This window comes from Chiloscyllium plagiosum, chromosome 12, assembly GCF_004010195.1.
Source record: "Chiloscyllium plagiosum isolate BGI_BamShark_2017 chromosome 12, ASM401019v2, whole genome shotgun sequence".
Taxonomy (NCBI): domain Eukaryota; kingdom Metazoa; phylum Chordata; class Chondrichthyes; order Orectolobiformes; family Hemiscylliidae; genus Chiloscyllium; species Chiloscyllium plagiosum.
In genome coordinates, this window is record NC_057721.1 from 78569935 (window position 1) to 78590234 (window position 20300).

A 20300-nucleotide genomic window follows, 5' to 3' on the forward strand; every position below is an offset into this window, starting at 1 on the left:
GGAGGGGGTGAAGGGGAAGGATTGGTCGCTAATCCTGAATTAAACCAGGCGACAGCAGCAGCAGCAGTAACAACAAGCTAAGACATTTCCTTTGTAACCATTTACAAAAAGAAACTGCAGCGTTTCCTGATTTCTGGCTGGGATTCCTGGAGCTGTTGTGTTTAAAAAAAAGGGGGGAAGATCAGGTAAGATATCGTCTATCATTTATTTAAAACGTATTCAGTATCAGTTTGTATGTTTTTTTTTGAAATGCAGAGGATGGGCAGGATGGTGGGGCCCAGTGAATTTCCGTCTGGTGAAATTGACTTGAATGCTGTTCCCACTTTCCCCAGTCCCAGGGTATTTCTGTTTTGAGATCTCCAGTGCTGCCTCCTCCTTCACAACCCCCCCCCCCCCCTTCCGCAGAGAGGATGTTAATGATCAGCTACCTTCATCTCAATTAACCCACTGACACTTTGTTTGGGGGGGGGGAGAATCAGGAAGCCTTTGTTGTTTTGGAATGACTTGTTATCTTACATTTGTTTTTTAAAAAAAAACGTACATTGTGTTGTTAAAGAGTTAATATCGCCATTCTATAGCTGGTTTGCGTTGTGTGTATATTCATGTACCACATTTTGATATTTGGGCCTCTCCGTATTGTTTTCCCAGCCTTTGGCTTGTACTGTACAGCCTGACTGGGAGTTGCTAGCGTTGAGGTAATATCCTCTTTTTAAACAATAAAGACCTTTTTATTAATGTCCATTTTGAAAGAGCTGTTGTCAGTAAACGGGACTGTTTTAAACCTACTGTTCTGAAGTTGTTTCAGTGTGGTCAGTGGTCAATGCACAGAAACTACAGGGCAAATCTTTTGAATTATATTAGCCACAGGCTATTGATTCACCATGTGGTTAATTTAATGTTTTTAAATCTATATAAAACCAGGATTTAATGGCCTTCAGTTGCTCGGGTTTAGTTTTCTGTTATCCTCCTCTGACCGCCCCCCTCAATTCGTACCCTGTTCTACTCCATCCCAGTAACACTGAATCCCCCTCTCCTCCAGCTCCTCGTCCTTGAATGGTTTCCCTTCCACCCAAGTCTCAGAATTCCCCATTGTGATTCCTGCTTGTCAGCAGCCTGTGGGCTAATGCACTGCGGATGGCACTGTTACCTCCCCGTGTCCTCAACGGCAGAATGCCCATCTCCCCAGGGCACCTTGCCATTCAACTGCCTCCTCAAGTCAACAACCACCTGCATTTGTATAGTGCCTTCAGCCTGGTAGAACGCCGCAAGGCATTTTGAAGGAGCCTGTGCAGGCAGGCACGTGATTGGACACTTGAAGCGATGCCACATCGGAAGATGTCAGGAGTGAATACTGAAAGCTCAGTCCAGGATGTAGATTTTTGAACAAGGACAGAGAGAGAGGTGTTGAGGTTTAAGGAGTAAATTCGAGAACTCAAGTACCAGGCCACTGAAAGCGCAGTCACCAATGGTGGAGTGAAGTGTGTGGGAGGTGCCCAAGAGCCCAGATTAGCAAGAAGGCAGATTTCCCAGAGGGTCACAGAGGTAGGGGAGGGGCAAGGCCAGGGAGGATTGGAAGATGAGGATGAGAACTTTCACATTAAGGCGTTGATGAGAAGTGATTTTTTTTTCAACTTTGTAAGTAACTGAGGCTTAACCTATTCTCGTGTGCGTTAGCTCTGTGAAGTGTCTTAAGGTCCCCTTCCCACCTCTATAATCAGTTGGCTAGCTGTAATCTTGACCATGCCTGAGTGTATGCAGTGACAGACAGACACAAATACACACAGAGACAGATGCGCACACACACAGACAACCACGCTAACAATCCGGATCAGGAACAGGAACTCCAGGTAATTTCTCTTTCCCTGCCAACTGACAGCAATTTCAGCAATCCCACTACAGTCCCAGTTAGGATGAGCTAGTGTACCAAATACATGGAATCTGATCTTACATTATGCATCTCTCTGTTTGTTTAATCTATTGAAATATTGGATTAATGTTTATTATCCCACACAGTATTAGCACTGCTCAAAGTATTGTTACTATGAAACAGGAGGGATCTTTTTATTTCTTCATGCTTGTTGCTGACAGGACAGGCATTTATAGGCATCCCTAGGTTCCTAGGGAATGCATTAGTAAACCGACCTCACGGAGATTTAGTAAAACCAAGCGTCTTGTCAGAAAACAAGAGAATAATCAGGTGTGGATCTGGAGTCACATGTAAGCCCTACCCTAGTAAGGCCCGAGGAATAATGTGGTTTTCATACAAATCTGACAGCGTCATGTTTGTTTTTAACCAGTGCTTGTCTGTTATTTCCAGATTTCTTTTTTAAAAAAGTTAATTTAGTTGCAATGGTGAGAGTTTGTTATCTCTGGGTGAGATTTAATTTGTTCTCTCTGGATTATTAGTCCGATAACAAAACCATTGTACTGTATACACTGAGCTATGTGCTGTGGTCAGTATCTTGGTGGTGAGCAAGTTGTTTATTTTCATCTTGCATAGTAACCTGTGCTTAATGTAGTTGTGCCAGCTTATTATATGGCTGTCTGTCTAGAATGTTCTGGAACTGGTCTCGCTGCCCCTGGACTAGTAAAAGGGAAAAACTACTTCAGGATTCCTGCTACTTACCACTGAGGGAAGTGTGTGTTTGGACATTGACTTGAGGTGGGAATTGGTTGCTAGAGTAGTGCTTCCCCAATCATTGCCTCCCTCTGCTCTGTGTCAACAGTGGGGTGCTGGAAAAGCACAGCGGGGCAGGAAAGTCGATGTTTCAGGCAAAAAGCCTTCATCAGGAAAGGGCTTTTGCCCAAAATGTCGATTTTCCCTTCTTCTCTGATACTGCCTGACCTGCTGTGCTTTTGCAGCGCCACATTCTTGACTCTAATCTCCAGCATCTGCAGTACTCGCTTTCCCTTTGGTCTGTGACCACAGGGCACAAGGTATTTAAAGGGCAGCATTCCACCATAGGCGGTGTTCCCATCTCTGTGCTGTAGGCCCTGGATTTTCTCTCTTTGAGGGTCACGTGGCCCAACGAGTTGAACATCTTCCTGCAAATCCTTCCAGCATGCACTGTTGGCAGGTGGCCATAGAGTCACACAGCACGGAAACAAACCCTCTGGTCCGACCAGTCCATGCTGACCATAATCCCAAACTAAACTAGTCCCACCTGACTGCCAATGCAATCGGATTTACTCTCTGCTCTGGCTTTAGGAATTTTGGAACTGACTTTCTAGGATAGTGAAGGGAAGATTAAGGGAGGCATTTATTATCAGCATCTCAGGATATCCAGAAAGGTTAGGCAATGGCTTAGTGGTATTATTGTTAATCCTGAGACCCAGGTAATGTGTAAAATCTGGAAGTATAAGTCTAATAATGACTGTGAATCCATGGTCAATGGTTGGGAAAACCCATCTGGTTCACTAATGCCCATTAGGGAAGGAAACTGCCATGCTTACCTGGTCTGGCCTACATGCGACTTCAGACCCACAGCAATGTGGTTGACTCTTAACTGCCCTCTGGGCAATTGGGAATGGGCAAAAAAAGTGCTGGTTTGGCCAACGATTCCCACATCCTGTAAAATGAGAGAGAAAAGCCTTCAGAGCTGATGTTCGAATTGCAGGGACTGTGTTGCAATGCAGGAAAAATGGCTGTGTGTGCACAGCAGGTTCCCATGGACAGCAAGAACAACAGGATTACCCTATTTCAGTGTACACTGGGGTATAAACATTGACCCAGACACCAGGAGAACTCCCCCCTGCTTTTCTTCAAATGGTTGCCACGGGAGCCTGTCCGTCCTTCTCGAGGTCATCTCTGGCTGTACTGAACTCTGCCAGAGCCGCAAGGGGGAGTCAGCTCCAATTTACAGTTCAGGTCTCCCTGTGGGACTTCAAGCCACAACTGTGTCTGACCCCAAGGTGGAAAATGCCCTTTAAAGAAAAACAGAAAGATTCGCAGGTGTTGTAAATCAGCACCTAAAATGGAAATCGCTGGAAAACCTCGGGCCACCCAAAATCTTAACGCTGCTTTCTCTCCACGGGTGCTGCCAGACCTGGTGAGCTTTCGGCACGTTCTACAACATAAAACAGAAAGTCCTGGAAAAGCTCAGCAGGTCTGGCAGCATCTGTGGAGAGAAAGCAGAGCTAACATTTTGGGTGGTCTGAGCTTTTCCAGCGATTTCAGTTTTATGTTGTAGAAAGTGCCCTTGCCCTTGAGCCATTGCTGAAATCATGAAGAATGGACTGGAGTCCACAGGATTGATCACTGATTGGGTGTTACAAGTGAAGTGAGAGGAATTACGACACTCGCAAAACAAAATGTTTGGCTAGTGTATTTACTTTCTTTCCCCATTTTATTGATATTAGCTTGGACTCTGCTCCTTTGCACTCTCATCTGCTTTCTGAGCTTTTGTGTACAGCATCCCTCCTCATCCCTGCCTGGACCAACACTGGCCACACCATCAGCTCCGCTGTCTCCTTGCCCTTCTGATCTCTGGGACTTCTCATTTTCCCCGCCAACTTACAATCTAAGAATCAAAAAAGGTGTCATGTCGATATTTCACCTGGGTAGCTTACAGCCCAATGGTCTCAATACTGACTTCACCAGCTTCAAAATCCCTCCACCGCCCCTCCCCCAGCCTTATCACATGTCCAACCCTCCCTCTCCTCCCTGACCTGACCCAACCTGTCCATCTTCCTCCGCAGCTATCCACTCCACCCTTTCTACTGACCAATCACAACAACCCCTTACCTGCATCCACCAATGGCCATCTCACCAACCATTCCCCCCAGCCCCACCGCTGCATTTACTTCTGGGCTCCCCTCCCCCTCCCCAGTCCTGACAAAGGGTTTTGACTGGAAACGTTGACTCTCCTGCCCTCCAGATGCTGTCTGACCTGCTGTGCTCTTCCAGTTTCAAACCTGCTAACTCCAGTGCCATCGCGATGTCTGGAGCAAGTTGGGTCATCTTATGCGGATAAGTTAGACAGTTTGGGTTGGATATCATTGGAGTTTGGAAACGTACAGGGTGATTTGATTGAAATGTATAAGATTCTGAGTGGTCTTGGCAAGGCAAACAGGGTGAAAAGCATGGTTTCTTTTGTGGGTCTGTCCAGAACTAAAGGGGACAGCCATTAGGACCTCTGGTCATTTGGAGATATTGGCTGTACATGCTGAACCTGTTAGATAGAGAAGGGTCAGTTGTTGGAGCTGTTGTTCGCACCATCACGCTTACTACCTTCAATTGGATTATGTCCCCTCAATACCTTAAATGTGAAGCTTCTAATCCACATATTCTAATCCTTTTATGGCCTCTCCCTTGCTCTGTTTCTGTAGTGATGAGGAGGAGCCGGTGCTGGACTGGGGTGGACAAAGTTAAAAATCACACAACACCAGGTTATAGTCCAACAGGTTTATTTGGAAACACACTAGCTTTTGGAGCACTACCTGAGCAGCGCTCCGAAAGCTAGTACTTTTAAATAAAATTGTCGGACTATACAACCTGGTGTTGCATGTGTCTCTGTAGTCCTAAACCCTTCTCTTTCCCCCTCTCCCCTCACCACCAGCTTCTCCATTCTTCCGTGACTTACCGGGTAGCTCTGAGTCAGAGGGTATGGGTTTCAAGTACCCGAGCCCTGGGGCTGACTTTGTAGGTTAGTGCTGAGGGAACGTCGCATTGTTAGAGATCCTGCCTGAGATTCTGAACTAACTGTGGAGTTGGGTGGGTGTAAGCAACCCATGGTCATATTTTGAAGAACACCAGCAGGGGGGGTGGGGTGGATCTGTTGCTGGAAAGCTTGCCGTGTTCAAATTGGCTGCTACGTTTGGGTGGCTCAGTGGTGACCCGGGTTCAATTCCAGCCTCAGGCGATTGTCTGTGTGGAGTTTGCACGTTCTCCCCCGTCTGTGATTGGTTTTCCTCCACGTGCTCCGGTTTCCTCCCACAATCCAAAATTGTGCAGGTTAGGCGGAATGTCCATGTGAAATTGTCCACAATGACTAGGGATGTGTGGGTTCATCATGGGAATTGCTGGGTTACAGGGATATGATGGGATGGTGAATCTGGGTGGGATGCTGTTCAGAGGGTCGATGCAGACTTGATGAGTGAAGGGCCTATTTCCACATGTAGAGATTCTATGATTTCCTACATTACAACAATAACATTTAAAAATACATCAGTGGCAGTAAAGTGCTTGAGGATTTCCACAGAATAATGTAAATGCAAAGTCTTTTTCCTTTGCTGTCTTTCATATTCCATTTCTGAATCGTTGTGTGTTGGAGTCCAACAAAGTAGCACCTCTTTTTCAAGCAGTTCTTCCGTTCTAAGATTCTTGTTTCTGTTCCGATGATGACGACTGTCAGTAGCCTGTCTCCTTTCCTTTCAGCCTCACTCAGAATTGTGTGTCTTCGAGTGATTTGGCTATCCTCCATCTCCTACATCCCACCATTGGCCATGTGGCTTCAGGTGTCTGAGGCCTAAGCTCTGTCGCTGTCTCTCACCACTCCTGTAGCTTTTGTCTTTGGAACTGTCTTTCTCAAAAGCAGGTCTTTCGATATTCCTTAAAGCAGAAGCAGATTGTTGATTAGCAGAGGGGTGAAGGTTAGTGCAGATAAGTGGAGAGGTAGAGTGTTCAGATCAGCAACAATCTTATTGAATGATGGAGCATGTTTGGGGGACCAGGTAGCTTCCTCCTGGTCATAATTCATACATTTATGTGTATGGCCCTCTGCTGTGTATTAAGACTTTTTCCTTAAAAGCTGTTTGGCTTCCCTATCTCCTCCTATTGGTTTGCCTCTGTTTTAACCTGCTTATGCTCCTCGGAAATGTCTTTGCTCGATTCAAATGTGGATCAACTACGTTTTAGCACAATAGAAGATAGACACCAGGGGCTTGGATAGTGTAAATAGACAAGGTCTTTTCCTAGCGGCGGGGGAGTCCAAAAATAGAGGGCATAGGTTTAGGGTGAGAGGGAAAAGATTTAAACTGGACCTGAGTGGCAACTTTTTCACGCAGAGGGTGGTGTGTGTATGGGGTGAGCTGCCAGAGGAAGTGGTGGAGGATGGTACAATTACAATCGTTAAAAGACATCCGGATGGGTATATGAATAGGAAGGAATGAGAGGAATATGGGCCAAAAGCTGGCAAATGGGTCTAGATTAGGTTAGGATATCTGGTCGGCATGGATGAGTTGGACCAAAGGGTCAGTTCCTGTGCTGTTTAGCTCTATGACATGTGTCTGGCATTTAGATTATTCCATTTCTTTGGGGAGTTGTTGTGCTGAATTCAGTTAGGGTTTAGTTTTGAAGAACTGTGGGGATTTTCCTTTTTTGTTCTGCATCTCAGTTTGAGGAAAACTTAGATACAGAATATTGGAAATAACCATTTGTTTCCTGACATACTTCAATCCTTTGCAAGCATCGTTCTTTCTTTGTGGATCTCTGTGTGTTAAAATATCTATTGGTGGAGTTTTAAAACAGACTTGCACTCCTGGAACCTCCTGTCAGATTTCAAATTTAAACATTTCATAATAAGAACTGCTTTGTAAACTTTGAGGGACACTGTTGTACCACTAACTCTTCTTCTGAACAATTCGGTAGTTCATCGAATTTTCACAATTCATGCCTTTTTTGTCTGAGTGAGCAATATTTGAGTTCAGTAGGTTATGGGTCCAAGTTCACCTCATAGATATTGAGTGGAGAATACAAGCTGACGTTTCAGTACAGTGCTGAGGGAGTGCTGCATTGTCTGGTGTTCCATATTTTTCAAATGAGCACCCATCTGTCCAAATGGACTTCTGATAAAGATCCAATGCCACCATATTGGAAGGACAGGGAAATTCTTTCAGGTAAAAACAATGACTGCAGATGCTGGAAACCAGATTCTGGATTAGTGGTGCTGGAAGAGCAGGCAGCATCCATGGATGCTGCCTGAACTGCTGTGCTTTTCCAGCACCACTAATCCAAATTCTTTCAGGTGTTCTCCCTCACTTACAAATCAACCCAGATCTTTGAAAGACATTACTTAGCTATTACCATATTGCTGGTTGTGAGACCCTACTGGAAAATTTGTTGTCAAGTTTCCTAATTCTGCAATAATGACAGTAGTTTATAAAAAGACAATAGTGTAAATAGACATGAAATTTTCCTGGGGGGGGAAGTACGCTTTATGCTGTGGAAATGTTTTGGAAGGTTCGGAAATCGCAAAAGATGCTATAGATATGGAAAAATATCTTTGTTTTTTGCTCTGGCACTTCCCTGGTTGTGCCATGTTGTGTTCCATGCAGGGCAGCACAGTGGCCAGACTGTACCTCACGGTGCAAGGGGCCCGGGTTCAATTCCACACCTGGGTGACTGTCTGTGTGAAGTTAGCATGTTCTCCCCTTGTCTGAGCCGGTTTCTGTTGGGTGCTTTGGTTCCCTCCCAGAATCCGAAGGTGTCCATCTTAGGGTGGATTGGCGTTGCTAAATTGCCCCGTGGCACCCAGGGATGTGCAGGTTCGGGAGATTAGCCATGGGAAATGCGGGATTACAGGGATAGGGTAGGAGGGTGGGTCATGGTGGGATGCTCTGCAGAGGGTCCGTGTGGAATTGATGTGCTGAAAGGCTTTTTTCCACACTGTAGGGAATTCTATGATTCTACTTTAATCAACCATGCAAGAGTCCCGTACTGCCCACTCAGCTCACCAGTTTCTGCCCTTTGTAACACTAGTCTGCATGCTGTACTGCAGAATTTAGTGAAAGTGACAATGAAGGTTTGCAATAGCAAAGCAGGCCAACTATCCAAAATGAGCACTTTCACCACACAATTAGTAATGCTTAGCTTGGGGGGGGGAAAAAAAACAACTGACATAATTTTCACGTAGTCAAATGATGCAGCCTGCCAGGTACTGCCAGATGAAATGTACTTTCACATTTTTCCTGTAGTTTAGAGGCAGATTAATGAGCATATCAAAGAGGATGGCAAGATGGGGTGGGGGAAAATGGAGTTCAGATTCAGCCATGATCTACTCAAATGGGAGAGCAGGCTTGAAGGGACGAATCCCCTACTCTTTAATCTGTTTTGTATTATTGTAGGTTGGAAGGATTAGATTAGGTTAGATTCCTTAAGTATGGAAACAGGCCATTCGGCCCAACAAGTCCATACTGACCCTCTGAAGAGTAACCCACCCAGACCTATTCCCCTACTCTATATTTACCCCGACTAATGCACCTAGCACTATAGGCAATTTAGCATGAGCAATCCACCTAACCTGCACATCTTTGGATTGTGGGAGGAAACCGGAGCACCCGGAGGAAACCCACACAGTCATGGGGAGAACGTGCAACCTCCACACAGACAGTCACCCGAGGCAGGAATCGAACCTGGGTCCCTGGTGCTGTGAGGCAGCAGTGCTAACCACTGAGCCACCGTGCCGCTGTTAATAAATAGATGAGATCCTCGACGTGAGGATTTTGATCAACTTGATTCATTTTTCAGTTAACACAGCTTGCTTGGTTTTTTTCAATATTTTATCATCGCAGACAAAGTCTTGCATCATGAACAGCATTTGTTAACAAAGTTGTTTCATTTCTATTCCTTGCAACTATTTGCCTGTTACGTAAATGATAGCAAAAGGCCGCGAGGATCTGAGGGTGACATTCCTGATTTGTCGTTGTCCAGTAATTTTTGTGAACGTTAAGCTGTAGGGATGTCACTCTTCAACTTTCTTTTATAGTCCATTCCACCATGGAAGCCAGTTACATCAAGGTTCGAGAGAATAACACTGGTCCTTTAAATACACCCACGAAAGAGAATGCATACAGAGTAACATTCCCTTGAGTACAATTACAACATTTAAAAGGCATCTGGATGGGTATATGAGTAGGAAGGGTTTGGAGGGGATATGGGCCAAGTGCTGGCATGTGGGACTAGATTAATTTAGGATATCTGTTCGGCATGGCAGAGTTGCACTGAAGGGTCTGTTTCTGTGCTGTATGTCTGTATGACTCTCTAAAACTGAACATTACGTTTAATTTGATTTTATTTATGATCATGTGTATTTTGTTACAAAATACAGTAAAAAGTGTAGTATAGTGTCACCTCTCTTCGATGTCTTCTTAAAACGCAGAAAAATAAACCAAAACTTGGAATATAAAGACAGAAAAGTAAAGCAATAAAAAAAAGTGTGTCCAGATTTACAGTTCTTCTTGTCAAGTGCGCCGCCCTGGGCCTGGTGGTTAGGTACAGGGCCCGAGCACCATGCTGCCAACGCTGGAATGAATGTCACTACAAACTCCCTCGACACGGTTCCCATCAAACACTCCCAGGACAGAGGTTAGGTATGGAGTAAAGGTCCTTCTACACTGTCCCCATCAAACACTCACAGGGCAAGGACAGGATGGGGTTGGGACAGAGTAATGTACCTCCTACTCTTTTTAAATCAAAACTAAAGTTTCCCTGTAGACTTCACCCAACAATTACTCCCAGGATAAATACAGTGTGGGAGTAGGTACAGAGTAAAGCTTTTTCTACATTGTTCCCCATCAAACACCCCCAGGACAGGTAGAGAACAAGGTCAGACACAGTGTAAAGCTCTGTAAGTAAAACTACCTTGACACTGTCCCCATGAAACACTCCAAGGATGTGTACAATGTGGGGTGATATACAGAGTGAAACACTGCCATCTCAATTGGAGAGTTATGAGTTAATGCTCTATTGGATAACTGAATCCATAATCCAGGCAGTGTGGTGATGTTGGAAGTGTGTTTCAAATGAGATATTAAACTGAGACCTCTCTGGTGGATGCAGTAGATTGCGTGGCATAATTTGAATAATCTGCTTTGCTTGGTGACCTGGCACTTACTTATCCCTCAGCCAGCATTGTTGGAACACATTCATATGAAACAAAGAACAGGAGGTGCTGGAAGTTGGAAACAAAACCAAAAATTGCTGGAGAAACTCAGTTGGTCTGGCAGCATCTGTGGAGAAAAGCTGAGAAACAGTGTTGAAGTAGGGGCAGTGGACCCAAAATGTTAACTCGTGCTCTCTCCACAGATGCTGCCGGATCTGCTGAGTTTTTCCAGTGATTTCTGTTTCTGTTGGAACCCACTGAGTGGTTTTTAATGCAATGCTGTTTGTGCATGGAGCCCTGCTCCGCAGAGATTGAGTGCCTCCAGCTTTCTGATACCTTTGGAAGGATTAGTCCAAATTGGAGTAAATGAGCTTCAGGTGGACTTTAAAACTTTCTGACAATCGGCATTCGACAAATAAATTTCAAAATTCAGAATAAAGTTCGCATTCATGCTCCACTATCACTAGAAACTGTGCACAGGGGCCTACCTTTGCTGTTCCCAAACCTTCGTTCTCATTGCTGTTGGTTCTTCATTGCTCTATTTTCTCCAAGCTCCCCATTGGAAGTTGCATTGTTCACATTCTTCATGTTGAGTTTTGCTATGTCAACAGTCACAGGTTGGTTGCAGGTTCTGGCCACTAGGGGCACTGTAGCATGAAATCATGAAGCATCCCATTACCACTTTGCATTCAAATCCATTGGACGTTAGACGTGGGTGTAAGGGGAGGATTTAGCAGAATAACTGGGGGAGAAAAACCTGATATTAAGCATCCTTTGGAAACCAATATACAAACACTTGTTTTTTGGGACAAGGCCTGAGATTTTCCACAATTTAACAAAAAATTGCTGTCAGAATAGTCTAATTCATGTCAGTGCACTGATCCTAATAAACAAAACAACAGGTGAAGAGTTGCAATCTGTTACAATCACAAATGCTTATCATACTGATATGTCCTTGGATTGTCTGCTCACTGCTCCCTCATGTAACAAGCAGCCTGGGTTATTCCCTTTATGAAGCTGGGTTACAATAAGTAAGTGAGGCCAACGATGCTTGATGGACAAAATTGTTTCTCTCTGACATTTGACCCCTATGTTACCAGTTCTTATTGCTCTCTGAGAATGATTACCAACTAGTCTTTGAATTTTCTTGAGATTCCATTTTGTGGCTTTGCTGCTGTTGGAAGCTGTTAAGTTGCTTTTGTTTCTAGAGTTTGGGCCTGTCTGGGTCCAGTCTGTAAATGAATCTCTTCTGGAGTGATTTTTTCCTGATGAACACAGATCCATGTGTTCGATGTGTTTCTGGGAGCGAACCTGGCTTGTCCCTTCTGTAAAATCTCTTGAAGGAGGAAGCAAGGGCAGACTGTAGAAGGGAACTGGGGAGTGAGCAAGTCAGGAAGGCCTTGCATTTACATAGCACCTTTCACAACCTCAAAATGCTTCACCACCTCAAACTACTTTCTGAAGTGTGGCCACTCTTGTCATGAGGCACGTGTGGCAGCCAGTTTTCACACAGCAAGCTTCCACAAACAGCAATGTGATGGTGAAGAGAGAATCTTATTATTGTGGTGAGGGTTGGTGGATTAAAATTGTGTCTGGAACTCCCTACCTCAAAAGGCAGTGGATGCAGAATCTTCAAATATTTTAAAGAAAGAGTTAGATACTCTTGACTGCCAAGGGGATGAAAGATTATGGAGGGGAGTTGTAGAATTGATGTTAAAATCAACTCATCCATGATTTTATTGAGTTTCGGAGCAGGCTCGAAGTGGCGAGTGGACTACTCTTGTTCCTTGTCTGTACAGAGGAGAATTGCATTGGGGTTAACAAATGCCCCAGTGGAGGGTGTATGCCTGGAGCATTGATTCTCCTGCTCCTCGGATGCTGCCTGACCTGGTGCGCTTTTCCAGCGCCACACTTTTTGACTCTGACTCTCCAGCATCTGCACTCCTCACTTTCTCCTCATTAACATATGTGCACCATCTAAGGATCTGGTTTGGTGTCTCCTGTGAAGAGAATGCTTCTCCAACAGGGCAGTGCTCCTTCGATACCGCTCTGAAATAGGATATAAACCACAGCCTTTGGTCATCAAGGTGAGAGTGCCTCACTTATGAGGGAAAAGGCTGGGCGGTCTCCTTTCTCAATATCTCAACAGCCTTTTGTTTTGAAGCTGGCACCATTGTGCAGCTGTCCAAGAGGTGATGCCACGTCCATGAGATTTGCATGATAAGTTGAACTGTGCCTCTGGCGTTGATAACCTTTTTGAGGTCAGGGATCGAAAGGTGCGGGTCAGAGGACCAGTTACTCTCTGCTTTAGAAAGGTTCCTTTTTTTTTCTGCACCAGCAATTATTTGCTCAAATAATGGTACGTGACCCCTCGCTTCAAAAAAAAGGTGAGAGGTCATGGGGTCAAGGGTAGGATATTGTTCCTGCATCTCTGAAAGCTCTGATCTCTCCGAGCTGAGTTCTTAAGGAAGGATTACGAATGGAATTCCTGTCAAGAGAGAATGTTCCAACCACGTTGAAAAACTGGAACTCTCCTTTCCCTCCTCTTTGACTGTTTTCTGACTCTTCATTATCTCCTTTGAAAATAAATTGTCCAGCAGTCCTTCCTTATCGGATTAAATTCTCCTCCTGATCCCACTGGTTTGATTTTTTTTTTACAGGTCAGTGTGAGATGGAGCCATGGACATCGGGGGTGAGGGTCCTCGCAGGAGGGAAGGGGGAGACTGGTTGAGTCAGCATTTCTGCTTTGAGCTGTAGTTTTGCTGATCGCCTCCAGATTTTTTTCTTTGGGGGGGAAGAAAACCCACTGCCATGTTTTGTATGCATAATTTGGAGGAGTTGGTGTTGGACTGGGGAGAGCAAAGTTTAAAAAAAAATCACACAGCACCAGGTTATAGTCCAACAAGTTTATTTGGAAGCACTAGCTTTCGGAGCGCTGCTCCTTCATGCTTCTCATGATCACCGAACGTCCCAAAGTGTTTTCTAACCAATAAATTACTTTTGAAGTATTGTCGCTACTGGAGCTATAAAGGCATACAACGCAGACAGGCCCTTCTGCCCATTGAGCCCATGCTGGTCAAAAACAGCCACCTAACTATTTGAATCCTGTTTTCCAGCACTTGGCATAGCCTTATGTGCCTTGGCATTGCAAGTGCCCATCTAAACACTACTTCGATGTTATGACGGTTTCTGCTTTGCACACCCTTACAGGTAGTGAGTTCTGTCATGTCATAAACAGTCTAACCCATGCTTGAGATGGTGGTGTGATAGCAATGTTATTTGACTAATAAACCAGGGGCCCACGCAAATCCTTCAAGGGTGTATGCTCAAATACTCAGTCAACAATTTGAATTCAATCAGTAATTCTGGAATTGAAGACTTGTCTTGGGAATGGTAACCACGAGACTTATCATTTGCTCAGGAGCTCATCTGGTTCACTAATGTCCTTTTAGGGAAAGCAATCTGCCATCCTTACCCAGACTGGGCCTACATATCCATCAATGTTTTTGAGGTAGATTCATGGTAAGGGGAGGGTGATGATGACGATGTACTTAGGATTGCTCCTACCTATCAGGTGTGATCATAGAATCCCGACAGTGTGAAAACAGACTCTTAGGCCCAACAAGTCCACACTGACTCTCCGAAGAGTATCCCAGCCAGACCCATTCCCCTACACCTTTTACTCTACTTACCTCTGACTAATGCACCCAATGTACACGTCCCTGAACACAATGGGCAATTTAGCATGGCTAATTCACCTAACCTGCACATCTTTGAATTGTGGGAGGAAACTGGAACACTCGGAGCAAACTCAAGCAGGCACAGGGAGAATGTGTAAACTCCACACAGACAGTCACCCGAGGTGGGAATCTAACCTAGGTCCCTGGCGTGGGGGAGGGGATCAGACAGATCAAGGATGGTGAATGAAAATGGTTGCTTCTGGGGCCACTTAAACCATGTCCTTAAGGTCAATCACACACCAGCTGACATTTACTCCCAACCCAAAGCAGCAGGTCACATTGGCAGTAGAATTTGGAGTTACAAAGCACCTCCTTGTTGGCCATTTGTGGCCCATACTACCGAAATGTAAAATTCTCGCCATTGTGTTCCATATTTTGCCTCGTGTCTCCCCCCCCCCCCCCCAACCTCAACCATGGTGCTCACTCCCTCCTTACTGTCCGTCCATTCCACTGACTCCATCCTCTATACATTTCCCTCTTTGCTCTCGTATTGGCAGGGCAGGGGGCAGGTGGTTTTCAGGCTCTGCAATCCCCTCCCTGAACCCACTCGCTGTGGCTCAGTGGGAATCTGACCCACCATGGATATTTCTGGGGTTGAGTTCCTGATTCCATCGGTGCGAAACAGAAGAGCTAGGAGCAGGAGGAGGATATTCAGCCCCTCGGGCCTGCTCCACCACTTAATGCAATCATGGACAATCTTGCCTGGGCCTCTCTTCCACCTTCCTGCCTGCTCCACGGGTGTGTCTAACACACGCAACGTATTCCCTGTGGGAGGTGCTATCTCTCTGACCAGTTGGGAAAGATTTCCAAGCACTGTTTTGGCTGAAAGAAAAAGCCAGAGAGTTCCCTTGGTGCCCTGGGCAATATTGTTGCTCGGGCAGCATGACGCAAAAACATGGATTAATTAGATCCCCAGCACATCGATTTGGCAGAGCTTACTGTGTATAAAATGGCAGCTGAATTTCCACTGTCTCGTCTTCAGAAGAAGTGTTCATTTTCCAGGAAGGGCTTTGAACCTTGCTGAGAGTGTGTGTGCAAGTGCAAGTTGTATTTCTCTTTTTGGGGAACCTCTTCCAAGAGCTTGTCATTTGGCCCATATTTGGTGATTGGCAGAAAGTTTAGGGGAGATGTCAGAGGTAGGTTCTTTTCTACCACTACTGACAGTGCATTCCACACACCCACCACTTTCTGAGTAGAGTCAGATACATGAGGGATATTTAAGCAACTCTTGGATAGGCGCATGGATGATACTGCAATGAAGGGTATGTAGGTTAGACTGATCTTAGAGTAGGATAAAAGGCTGGCACAACGTTGAGAGCCCTAGCGCCTGTACTGTTCTCTTTCTATGTTTCTGTTTAAGCTTCTGTGAAGCGATGTGAGAGCATTTTGCGTCCACTTCTTTAAAGAATGTGTAGGTTGTTGTTGTGTTGGGCAGCTGGATTACCGACGTTGGTGTGTTGGGCAGCTGGATTACCAACGTTGGTGTGTTGGGCAGCTGGATTACTGACGTTGGTGTGTTGGGCAGCTGGATTACTGACGTTGGTGTGTTGGGCAGCTGGATTACCAACGTTGGTGTGTTGGGCAGCTGGATTACCGACGTTGTTATGTTGGGTAGCTGGATTACCAACGTTGGTGTGTTGGGCAGCTGGATTACCGACGTTGGTGTGTTGGGCAGCTGGATTACCAACGTTGATGTGTTGGGCAGCTGGATTACCGACGTTGTTATGTTGGACAGCTGGATTACCGACGTTGGTGTGTTGGGCAGCTGGATTACTGATGGTGTGTTGGGCAGCTGGATTACTGATGTTGGTGTGACGAGCAGCTGGATTACCGACGTTGGTGTGTTGGGCAGCTGGATTACCGACGTTGTTGTGTTGGGCAGCTGGATTACTGACGTTGGTGTGACGAGCAGCTGGATTACCAATGTTGGTGTGTTGGGGCAGCTGGATTACCGATGGTGTGATAGGCAGCTGGATTACCGATATTGGTATGATAGGCAGCTGGATTACCGACGTTGGTGTGAAGAGCAGCTGGATTACCGATATTGGTATGATAGGCAGCTGGATTACCGACGTTGGTGTGAAGAGCAGCTGGATTACCGATGTTGGTGTGTTGGGGCAGCTGGATTACCAATGGTGTGATAGGCACCTGGATTACCGACGTTGGTGTGACGGGCAGGTGGATTACCGACGTTGGTGTGACTGGCAGCTGGATTGCCGACGTTGGTGTGATAGGCAGCTGGATTCCCGAATATTGGTATGATAGGCAGCTGGATTACCAACGTTGGTGTGATAGGCAGCTGGATTACTGATAGTGTGACTGGCAGCTGGATTGCCGACGGTGTGATAGGCAGCTGGATTACCAATGTTGGTTTGACAGGCAGCTGGATTACCGATGTTGGTGTGTTGGGGCAGCTGGATTACCGATGGTGTGATATACACCTGGATTACCAATGTTGGTGTGACTGTCAGCTGGATTGCCAACGTTGGTGTAATAGGCAGCTGGATTGCCGACGGTGTGATAAGCAGCTGGATTACCGATATTGGTATGATAGGCAGCTGGATTACCGATGTTGGTGTGACGGGCAGATGGATTATCGATGTTGGTGTGATGGGCAGCTGGATTACCAACGTTGGTGTGATAGGCACCTGGATTACCGATGTTGTTGTGATGGGCAGCTGGATTACCAACGTTGGTGTGATAGGCACCTGGATTACCAACGTTGGTGTGATAGGCAGCTGGAGTATCGATGTTGGTGTGATAGGCAGCTGGAGTATCGATGTTGGTGTGATAGGCAGCTGGAGTATCGATGTTGGTGTGATAGGCACCTGGATTACCGATGTTGGTGTGATGGGCAGCTGGATTACCAACGTTGGTGTGATAGGCACCTGGATTACCAACGTTGGTGTGATAGGCAGCTGGAGTATCGATGTTGGTGTGATAGGCAGCTGGATTACCGATGTTGGTGTGATAGGCACCTGGATTGCCGACGTTGGTGTGATAGGCAGCTGGATTACCGATGTTGTTGTGACGGGCACCTGGATTACCGACGTTGGTGTGACTGGCAGCTGGATTGCCAACGTTGGTGTAATAGGCAGCTGGATTGCTGACGGTGTGATAAGCAGCTGGATTACCGATATTGGTATGATAGGCAGCTGGATTGCCGACCGTTGGTGTGATAGGCAGCTGGATTACCGATGTTGGTGTAACGGGCAGATGGATTACCAACGTTGGTGTGATAGGCTGCTGGATTACCGATGTTGGTGTGATATGCACCTGGATTGCCAACGTTGGTGTAATAGGCAGCTGGATTGCCGACGGTGTGATAAGTAGCTGGATTACCAATATTGGTATGATAGGCAGCTGGATTGCCAATGTTGGTGTGATGGGCAACTGGATTACCGATGTTGGTGTGATAGGCAGCTGGAGTATCGATGTTGGTGTGATAGGCAGCTGGATTACCGATGTTGGTGTGACAAGCAGCTGGATTACCGATGTTGGTGTGATAAGCAGCTGGATTACCGATGTTGGTGTGACAGGCAGCTGGATTACTGACGTTGGTGTGACAGGCAGCTGGATTACCGATGTTGGTGTGATAGGCAGTTGGATTACTGATGTTAGTGTGACTGGCAGCTGGATTACTGACGTTGATGTGTTGGGCAGCTGTATTACCGACGTTGGTGTGACTGGCAGCTGTATTACCGACGTTGGTGTGACTGGCAGCTGGATTACCGATGTTGGTGTGACTAGCAGCTGGATTACCGATGTTGGTGTGACTGGCAGCTGGATTACTGACATTGATGTGTTGGGCAGCTGGATTACTGATTGTGGTGTGTTGGGCAGCTGGATTACCAACGTTGCCACAATGTAGCTGAGATGGGAAGAGGAAAGCTGACAATGATGCATACTTTGAAAACTCGATCATTTCCTAATTAACCCATTTGTTAGACCACATGTTGTCTGAGGAGAAAGTGAGGGCTGCAGATGCTGGAGATCAGAGCTGCAAATGTATTGCTGGAAAAGCGCAGCAGGTCAGGTAGCATCCAAGGAACAGGAGAATCGACATTTCGGGCATAAGAAGGGCTTATGCCCGAAACGTCGATTCTCCTGTTCCTTGGATGCTACCTGACCTGCTGCGCTTTTCCAGCAACACATTTTCAGCACATGTTGTCTGAGGCCGGGTGGGAAGGGAATTTTTTGGGGCATGGTGTGATGACGGGTTTTAAACTCCCTTTCTCACAACAGAATCCTCTGGAGTTAACATCACACTGACCCAGCCCTTCCCTCAGTCTGCAACTTCTCCTGGGATCTTCCCTGGGCTATGGCTGACCCTGCACTGATTGAGGTCCCATTAAGATGGATGGATGAACCTTGTACAGTCTCTTGACCACAACAAGCCCAACGGTGAAGGATTCGACAACAGCAAAAGACTGGAGAAGCTGGGTCTCAGTGGGTCTGGCAGAATCTGTGAAGAAAGAAACTGAGTTCAAGTTTTGAAACCAAAGTGACTCTTCTTCAGAATTGGGATAGTTTTCCTCATTGCTGAGAAACTTGAGGTGAAATTTTAGAGTGTTATGAGCCAGGTCCAGCCCCCCTAAAACATTTTAAGAAAGTAGCCTGGACCTAACTTTGTTAGTTGTTTTAACCAGGTGTGAGGTGGATATTCCAGGATGGATGCAGCTGGTCAAAGCACTTAGTTTTAAACAAAACAGTATTTGTTTACAAGATTACTGACTGAAGCACAAACGAAAGAGAATAGAATAATTTAACCTATCCGAAAACCCAGTAGATTATCCCAATTTAATGATGCTGTTCCAAATTCCTGCAACAATCCCCATGAACACCCCTTGGCAAAAAAAGGTGAAATCAAACACTGGGGAGATGTCAGAGAGAGGGAGGATCAGCATGGACCTGTTTCTTTGACCAGCAGCCAAGCTGAGCTGGGAGAACTGGCCAATCACCTTTCATTTTACAAGTGTCACAAAGGGTGGTGCTGGAAAAGCACAGCCAGTCAAGCAGCATCCGAGGAGCAGGAGAATCAACGTTTCGAAGAAAGCTCTTCAGGAATGAATGGGGCTGAGAGGTAAATGGGAGGATCAGTGGGGCTGAAGGGAAGGTAGTTGGGAATGCAATAGGTAGATGAAGGGTGGGGGTGATGGTGATAGGTTGGAGAGGAGGATGGTCAAACCCTAACCACCCGACACGTGGAGGAAGAACGCCTCATCTGCTACCCTGGGACCCTCCAACCACACAGGATCAATGTGGATTTCACCAGTTTCCTCATTTTCCCTCCCCCCCGCCCACCTTTATCCCCGATCCAAACTTCCAACTTAGCATTGTCCTCTTATCCATCTTCCTTCCCACCTATCCGCTCTATCGTCCTCTCTGACCTATCATCTTCACTCCCACCTTCATCTACCTATTGCATTCCCAGTTACCTTCCCCCATCCCACCTCCCTCCCATTTATCTCTCCGCTCTTTTTGGGCCACCCCCTCATTCCTGAGGAAGAGCTTTCTTTGGAACATCGATTCTCCTGCTCCTTAGATACTGCCTGACCTGCTGTGCTTTTCCAGCACCACACCTTTTGTTTCTGGTCTCCAGCATCTGCAGTCCACACTTTCTTCTTTCATTGTACAAGTGTTTGTTTAATAAACTTAAAAGCTTCTTCAAAATAAGAAGGGTTTGGAGGGATATGGACCAGGTGCTGGCAGGTGGGACTAGATTGGGTTGGGATATCTG

The 20300-nt window shown here is 46.0% G+C and overlaps 1 protein-coding gene across 1 annotated transcript in view; it reads left to right on the forward strand.

Moving 5' to 3' along the window:
- Positions 1-13: 13 nt before the first annotated feature.
- LOC122555426 (nuclear receptor-interacting protein 1-like) overlaps positions 14-20300 on the forward strand; it is a 112953-nt gene continuing 92666 nt past the window's right edge. The window contains exon 1 of the mRNA XM_043701417.1: positions 14-185. The gene's annotated coding sequence lies outside the window, so the exon portion shown is untranslated. The remainder of the gene's footprint in view (positions 186-20300) is intronic.